The sequence below is a fragment of the Triticum aestivum genome, chromosome 6D (assembly GCF_018294505.1).
Source record: "Triticum aestivum cultivar Chinese Spring chromosome 6D, IWGSC CS RefSeq v2.1, whole genome shotgun sequence".
NCBI classification, from domain to species: Eukaryota; Viridiplantae; Streptophyta; class Magnoliopsida; order Poales; family Poaceae; genus Triticum; species Triticum aestivum.
Window position 1 is genome coordinate 281,245,282 of NC_057811.1, and position 8,970 is coordinate 281,254,251.

Sequence of the window (8,970 nt, forward strand, 5' to 3'; positions counted from 1 at the left end):
AACTAGTTGACCCGGTAAATACATGTTGTCGATGAAAATAGTTTCATTTTGCAAGGACATATTCAATATTGGTAGTAGTAAGCCCATGTGTTAAGTCATAAGTACTATACTGAAAATATGTTTATCACGCTGAGAAACCTGAGTTTGAAAAAAAATCATATTTCTATAACATGCATAGACCAGCTAAGGAAGCATTTTACATAGTTGAAAATATGGTTATCACATTGAGAAATCGGAGCTTGAAAAAATTTCATGTGTATATAACATGTATGGACCAGTTAAGGCTGTATTTTTCTAGCAGTGTTTGCATTAATTTTTTTCCATATGCAAAAACATCTCTATGTTGTGCATAAGGACGCATAGGTATTTGAAAGGCCCATATACTACCTAGCCCGGTATGGAAACAATTCTTTGTGTGGGCCGTCCAAATACCTAGCCTGGTCCATGAACAATTCTTTGTGTGGCCCGTCCGGAGTAAAATATGAAGCAGTAGCGCAGATCGTGACTGTGTATTTCTTTTCTTCCTCAGTTCCTCCTTTGGGCGGGAGAAGCGTACTCAACTGGTGACACAAATGGCCCATTACGCCATATAGCACAATGTTCATTTCAAACACAGTGTTTTGAAAATTAAATTAGGTTTTAGCACCAAGGAACGATCCAGACTTGAAACAATGGATGGAACCACTTTACCTATTCAAACTCTTTAGCAACCATTTATGATTATGATGTCGAATGGCACAAGGTGTCGATTTAGATTACCGAGTTATTTGAAACGTGTTTCATTTGTTCTTTACAAAGTGTTAGATACAATTTCACTGCACATAAGAATTTTCTAGCTCAGTTAAAACGTATTTTCAAGCATACAAACCACAACTAAACAACGCGAATGTAAATATATACGACTGAGTCATACATCCTAAAAAAGGCAAGCAACGGACTGGTAATAGGTAGGCCTGTTTTAGAGACTGTGGTAAACTACAGTTCATTATTACATGCGAAATGTTTTTGCTTCGGAGCAGAACACTGATCTATCTCTGTCTTCATATCTTTTTCTTCTCAGAGCTGGAGTGTGATGCCTTGCTCCTATTCATGGCTATTGACCTACAATTTTTGAACAATCTAAATTAGTTATTCATTCAATGGGAAATCAGAAGTGGGGATTACTTTACCAAGATCATTAGCAAGTTTATGAGGGAAAAGAAAGCGATATAACTTCCAAAAGCAAACGTAAGAATGAAGTACATAGTATTATACTCCCTCCGTTCCAAAATAGATGACTCAAATTTGTACTAACTTTAGTACAAAGTTAGTACAAAGTTGGGTCATCTATTTTGGAACGGAGGAGTAGCTGGGAAAGTAGGAACATGAGATGCGGCGTGTTTTAGAAAAAAATGGTCGAGTCCCTGATCCTAGTAACATGAGCTGAGATTATTTTGTCAGGGACTCATGGTCATGGCTGTATATAATTTTCACAAGCAACAAACCTATGTGACAACCTACCTTCGATCACAAAGCTATATAATCTATATAATAGACAAAAATGGAGCATTCGATAACTTAAATACCTATTTTTCCTACCATAGTGTGATGAGGCTCTGAAACTGCACATACAGGGATTTTCATGGGACCATTCAGGACTTTGAAAAAAGATACAAAAACTGCATTCAGCTCTTCCATCTAAGGCTACCTCAATAATAAACCAATACTAAATGATAGAATAATCTGAAAATCGTATATGATAACAATGCAAAATAATCTTGCAGCACCTCCTAAAACTGTAAAAGCTGTGAAATTGGCAGTCAACTTACTATCAACGAGAAACACCACACTATGATAACAATGCAAAATAATCTTGCAGCACCTCCTAAAACTATAAAAGCTGTGAAATTGGCAGTCAACTTACTATCAACGGGAAACACCACACTGCACTATATTTTTCCAGGAACAAGATGCTAATATGCTTTCCCGTTCCCCACTGCAAGGATGCACGTCGTCTCCCCATTCTCCACCGCGAGGACGCCGACGCGTCCCTGTTCTCCACCGCCAGCACGCCCAACTCCTCCCCTATCTCCACCACAAGGACGTTGGGCGCCTCTTCGTTTGCCACCCTGAGCACCGCATTGAGGTCGTCTAGCAATGTACTATCAAGGCAACTGCTTTTCATTGTCCCCCTCTATTAATTTTTCGCCGCACACACCCCTTGTTATTCTACACCTAGGACGGCTGTTCTTGTAGATTTTGCCGACCACCATGTTCTGCAGTAAATAGTATGGCTGCAGTCCAATGTGTTGATTTTCAGCAGGCCAATGTGTTGATTGACTAATTTTGTGCATCAAAAACAGTAGGGCAGTGTTGATGAATCAATTTTGTTTAGTAAAAAACGGAGTCTGTGACAATACTATAAAAGCGCTAGTCTCCAAAGTCCACCATGCCGCAAAAACATTTAGCACCCATTTAAATATGGATTTGGGTTCATATATACACAAAGCGCAGTAATTGTTGTGAAGCAAGAAAAATAATGCTCCTACTATCAGAAATATGTGCCGACAACAACACCATCCTATTAGAGCTCGAAAACAGGAACAGAGAAGGCACCTATACCTGTTCATGGAGCTGTGTCTGAACCTCCATTTGCATATGTAGAGCTTCTGCCAAGTTCCTAAGAAAAGGAGAAGGGGACAGATGTAAATTTGTAAGGTCATGGTATTTACCATGCATACATTCTAGTGTACTAATTCAGAGATATTACTTGTTTTTGAACGGAGCACTTCCACTGCTACCTAGTCGTACCTTCTTAATATCTGAGGAGGCCTTCTTTGATGCGTATTCAGTATAAAAAAGGACTGCTCATGAGTAGAAAGATCATTGTCGCAATTTGGAATGACATGTTCTAGTAGGAATCCTAGATATACAAAGAGAGGATTAGTTCGGCAGAATCAATACGATTATTAGTAAAAAATACAGAGTCCGTAACAATACTATAAAAGCTTAGTCTCCAAAGTCCACCATGCCGCAAAAACATTTAGCACCCATTTAAATATGGATTTGGGTTCATATATACACAAAGCGCAGTAATTATTGTGAAGCAAGAAAAAGAATGCCCCTACTATCAGAAATATGTGCCGACAACAACACCATCCTATTAGAGCTCAAAAACAGGAACAGAGAAGGCACCTATACCTATTTATGGAGCTGTGTCTGAACCTCCATTTGCATATGTAGAGCTTCTGCCAAGTTCCTAAGAAAGGAGAAGGGGACAGATGTAAATTTGTAAGGTCATGGTATTTACCATGCATACATTCTAGTGTAATAATTTAGAGATATTACTTGTTTTTGAACGGAGCACTTCCACTGCTACCTAGACGTACCTTCTTATTGTCCAAGGAGGCCTTCTTCTCTGCATACAGTATGCATCAAAATTCAGTATAAAAAAGGACTGCTCATGAGTAGAAAGGTCATTGTCGCAATTTGGAATGACATGTTCTAGTAGGAATCCTAGATATACAAAGAGAGGATTAGTTCGGCACAATCAATACAATTATTAGTAAAAAAACAGAGTCCATAACAATACTATAAAAGCACTAGTCTCCAAAGTCAACCATGCCGCAAAAATATTTAGCACCCATTTAAATATGGATTTGGGTTCATATATACACAAAGCGCAGTAATTATTGTGAAGCAAGAAAAATAATGCTCCTACTATCAGAAATATGTGCCGACAACAACACCATCCTATTAGAGCTCGAAAACAGGAACAAAGAAGGCACCTATACCTGTTCATGGAGCTGTGTCTGAACCTGCATTTGCATATGTAGAGCTTCTGCCAAGTTCCTAAGAAAAGGAGAAGGGGACAGATGTAAATTTGTAAGGTCATGGTATTTACCATGCATACATTCTATTGTAATAATTCAGAGATATTACATGTTTTTGAACGGAGCACTTCCACTGCTACCTAGTCATACCTTCTTAATGTCTGAGGAGGCCTTCTTGTCTGCATACAGTATGCATCAAAATACTGTATAAAAAAGGACTGCTCATGAGTAGAAAGATCATTGTCGCAATTTGGAATGACATGTTCTAGTAGGAATCCTAGATATACAAAGAGGGGATTAGTTCGCCAGAATCAATACGATTATTAGTAAAAATACAGAGTTAAAAACAATACTATAAAAGCGCTAGTCTCCAAAGTCCACCATGCCGCAAAAACATTTAGCACCCATTTAAATATGGATTTGGGTTCATATATACACAAAGCGCAGTAATTATTGTGAAGCAAGAAAAAGAATGCTCCTACTATCAGAAATATATGTCGACAAGGCGACAACAACACCATCCTATTAGAGCTCGAAAACATGAACAGAGAAGGCACCTATAGCTGTTCATGGAGCTGTGTCTGAACCTCCATTTGCATATGTAGAGCTTCTGCCAAGTTCCTGAGAAAAGGAGAAGGGGACAGATGTGAATTTGCAAGGTCATGGTATTGACCAAGCATACATTCTAGTGTAATAATTCAGAGATATTACTTGTTTTTGAACGGAGCACTTCCACTGTTACCTAGTTGTACCTTCTTAATGTCCGAGGAGGCTTTGTTTTCTGTATAGAGTATGCATCAAAATTCAGTATAAAAAAGGACTACTCATGAGTAGAAAGATCATTGTCGCAATTTGGAATGACATGTTCTAGTAGGAATCCTAGATATACAAAGAGAGTATTAGTTCAGCAGAATCAATATGATTATGCAACAAACTATCAACCATTGCACTATATCTCAAGAATTTATAGTGTAGCCTCCAAACAAAGCGGCAATCAAGGCAACATCAATCTAACAACAATGGCTGACCGATGATGTTTTAGTCCTTCTGGTTTACTAATTCAGAGGAACTGTAACAAAAATCGCTCTTTGGTCAATAGCATCAACTGATTCTTTGAAATCTAAATTCCAATCTTAGCTAAAATTATTCTTCCTCTCTTCTATGTCAGATCTGCACACGTCAAGTTTAAAAATCCATATAATAGCAAAGTAAAATACGTGTGAGAAAGAAATTAAGAGAGGGAGAGAAAGAGTGGAGCACCTAGTTCACCGCCGGCTTGCATCGCTCGAGCCGCCGGCAACAGGCACATGTTGTCCTCCTTATACTCCAGATCCACGAGGCAGTCATGGGAGGAGGGATGAGCTCCTGGTTCCTCTCGCCTTCCCACACCACCTGTTCACCTCGAGCTCCTTCCCCATGCTAGGATCGCTCACCTTCTCCTTCCCCGCTGTTGCTTGCCTTCCTCCCCGGCCTCCTCCTTCCCTTGTCGTCCGCATCCTACACCTCCCCTACATCCCCACCTGCACCGCAAAGATGACCTATGTCCAATCTGGATCGACGGTGAGATGGAAGAGGATAGGAGGAGGCGAGCAGAGGAGAAGGCTGGCGGTGGGATCGACGACGACATGGTAGCGGAGAGGAGGAGGCGAGTGGAGAGACGAGGTCGGCCGGCGGCTGCTGGCGAGGAGAGGATCGTGGGAATCGAGGGAGGGGTGCGGCGGCTCGTGGGGATCGATGGGAAAGAGAAAGAGGGCTAGGGTTCGTTTGGCGGCTGGGGTGGGAGTGGGGCGAGACGCGGGTGATTGGGTGCGGGCGCGCCGAGCTGATTGGGAAAAACCACCTGCACCTGCAAACGGGCAACCCAGCCAACCAACGTGCGATGCGAGCCCACCAATCATTGGACGACGAAAACGACTGCGGGGTGAAAACTGAGTTTAACTGCTGTGAAGATCAATGGTCCAGATGCACGAAAAAAGCAGATCCGACGACCAACGAACAACCAATCGGGGAAGCCTCCTGGAGGCGAGTTGCCTCGTACCTTCTTATTGTCCAAGGAGGCCTTCTTGTCTGCATACAGTATGCATCAAAATTCAGTATAAAAAATGACTGCTCATGAGTAGAAAGATCATCGTCGCAATTTGAAATGATATGTTCTAGTAGGAATCCTAGATATACAAAGAGAGGATTAGTTCGGCAGAATCAATACAATTATTAGTAAAAAACAGAGTCCATAACAATACTATAAAAGCACTAGTCTTCAAAGTCAACCATGCTGCAAAAACATTTAGCACCCATTTAAATATGGATTTGGGTTCATATATACACAAAGCGCAGTAATTATTGTGAAGCAAGAAAAAGAATGCTCCTACTATCAGAAATATGTGCCGACAACAACACCATCCTATTAGAGCTGTGTCTGAACCTCCATTTGCATATGTAGAGCTTCTGCCAAGTTCCTAAGAAAAGGAAAAGGGGACAGATGTAAATTTGTAAGGTCGTGGTATTTACCATGCATACATTATAGTGTAATAATTCAGAGATATTACTTGTTTTTGAACGGAGCACTTCCACTGCTACCTAGTCATACCTTCTTAATTTCTGAGGAGGCCTTCTTTGATGCGTATTCAGTATAAAAAAGGACTGCTCATGAGTAGAAAGATCATTGTCACAATTTGGAATGACATGTTCTAGTAGGAATCCTAGATATACAAAGAGAGGATTAGTTCGGCAGAATCAATACAATTATTAGTAAAAATACAAAGTCCGTAACAATACTATAAAAGCGCTAGTCTCCAAAGTCCACCATGCCGCAAAAACATTTAGAACCCATTTAAATATGGATTTGGGTTCATATATACACAAAGCGCAGTAATTATTGTGAAGCAAGAAAAAGAATGCTCCTACTATCAGAAATATATGCCGACAAGGCGACAACAACACCATCCTATGAGAGCTCGAAAACATGAACAAAGAAGGCACCTATAGCTGTTCATGGAGCTGTGTCTGAACCTCCATTTGCATATGTAGAGCTTCTGCTAAGTTCCTGAGAAAAGGAGAAGGGGACAGATGTGAATTTGCAAGGTCATGGTATTGACCATGCATACATTCTAGTGTAATAAGTCAGAGATATTACTTGTTTTTGAACGGAGCACTTCCACTGCTACCTAGTTGTACCTTCTTAATGTCCGAGGAGGCTTTCTTTTCTGCATAGAGTATGCATCAAAATTCAGTATGAAAAAGGACTACTCATGAGTAGAAAGATCATTGTCGTAATTTGGAATGACATGTTCTAGTAGGAATCCTAGATATACAAAGAGAGTATTAGTTCAGCAGAATCACTATGATTATGCAACAAACTATCAACCATTGCACTATATCTCAAGAATTTACAGTGTAGCCACCAAACAAAGCGGTAATCAAGGCAACATCAATCTAACAACAATGGCCGACCGATGATGTTTTAGTCCTTCTAGTTTACTAATTCAGAGGAACTGTAACAAAAATCGCTCTTTGGTCAATAACATCAACTGATTCTTTGAACTCTAAATTCCACCCTTAGCTAAAATTATTCTTCCTCTCTTCTATGTCAGATCTGCACACGTCAAGTTTAAAAATCCATATAATAGCAAAGTAAAATACGTGTGAGAAAGAAATTAAGAGAGGGAGAGAAAGAGTGGAGCACCTAGTTTGCCGCCGGCTTGCATCGCTCGAGCCGCCGGCAACAGGCACATGTTGCCCTCCTTATACTCCAGATCCACGAGGTAGCCATGGGAGGAGGGATGAGCTCCTGGATCCTCTCGCCTTCCCACACCGCCTGTTCACCTCGAGCTCCTTCCCCATCCTAGGATCGCTCTCCTTCTCCTTCCCCGCTGTTGCTTGCCTTCCTCCCCGGCCTCCTCCTTCCCTTGTCGTGCGCATCCTACACCTCCCCTACATCCCCACCCGCACCGCAAAGACGACCTATGTCCGATCTGGATCGACGGTGACATGGAAGAGGACAGGAGGAGGCGAGTAGAGGAGAAGGCTGGCGGTGGGATCGACGACGACATGGTAGAGGAGAGGAGGAGGCGAGTGGAGAGACGAGGTCGGTCGGCGGCTGCTGGCGAGGAGAGGATCGTGGGGATCGAGGGAGGGGTGCGGCGGCTCGTGGGGATCGAGGGGAAAGAGAAAGAGGGCTAGGGTTCGTTTGGCGGCTGGGGTGGGAGTGGGGAGAGACGCGGGTGATTGGGTGTGGGCGCGCCGAGCTGATTGGGCAAAACCACCTGCACCTGCAAACGGGCAACCCAGCCAACCAACGTGCGACGCGAGCCCACCAGTAATTGGACGACGAAAACGACTGCGAGGTGAAAACTGAGTTTAACTGTTGCGGAGATCAATGGTCGAGATGCATGAAAAAAGCAGATCCGACGGCCAACAAACGACCAATCGGGGAAGCCTCCTGGAGGCGAGTTGCCCAGCCTCATTATTGGTTTAAATGAAATAATGTAACATCCCAAATTTTCAATTTGGAATGTTATACATAGGTCATCATATGCATATCATTTTTTTATTTGCATTTTGGCATGATCCTAAAAATCCTAAGCAACTCAAGGACCCGCAGAGAGAGTTGGGGATTTTATTATTTTCATATTTGAATTTTCTCAAATATTGAAAAGGGGGATCATTTTGGTTTTAATTATTTTTCTCTCCAAAAATATTTCAAATTAAAATATATGAGAGGAGATAATATGATTTCTCCAAAATAAATGAAATATTGGAGGAAAAAGTTTAAAATCAAATAAATAATTTTATTTGGGTTTTATTGCTATTTTATTTGAATTAGAAAAAAATATGCATTTTTCAAAAATTACATTTTAGGCCAAGAAAATGTTCACTTTGTTTTAAATATTTTATTTAGAGGGTGAAAATCGTTTTTGGCATTTTTAGATTTTTATTTTTATTTATTTAGGATTTTTCTCGGCGGAATCTTATTTTAATTTTTTTTCTTCCAGACCGAACTGGGCCGAGGCCGAGCCGACCCAGCCGCGCGCCTCCCGCTCCGACTCGCGAGAGGACTCCCGAGCGCCGCCGCAGCCAGGGACGTGTCCGTCCCGGACACGCCGCCGCGCCCCCTCCCCAAGCACCCAGCGCCCCCCGGCCTTTAAATACCCGCCGCCGC

General features: G+C 41.7%; 1 long non-coding RNA gene across 11 annotated transcripts; it reads right to left on the reverse strand.

Annotated features, from left to right (window-relative positions):
• Positions 1 to 874: 874 nt before the first annotated feature.
• On the reverse strand, positions 875 to 8,019 carry LOC123144649 (uncharacterized). 11 transcript variants are annotated; one of them, XR_006471805.1, is made up of 16 exons: positions 7,495 to 8,014; positions 6,946 to 7,015; positions 6,792 to 6,855; positions 6,400 to 6,511; positions 6,182 to 6,268; positions 5,851 to 5,879; positions 5,073 to 5,726; positions 4,524 to 4,593; positions 4,370 to 4,433; positions 3,963 to 4,089; positions 3,774 to 3,831; positions 3,328 to 3,397; positions 3,181 to 3,238; positions 2,791 to 2,902; positions 2,602 to 2,659; positions 875 to 1,101 (listed from the first exon to the last, which is right to left on the reverse strand). It is a non-coding gene; the product is annotated as an uncharacterized lncRNA (long non-coding RNA). The 11 variants fall into 11 exon arrangements; XR_006471803.1 differs by having other exon boundaries at positions 5,851 to 6,268; positions 7,495 to 8,016; XR_006471807.1 differs by having other exon boundaries at positions 5,073 to 5,879; positions 6,359 to 6,511; positions 7,495 to 8,016.
• Between the last annotated feature and the right edge of the window lie 951 nt (positions 8,020 to 8,970).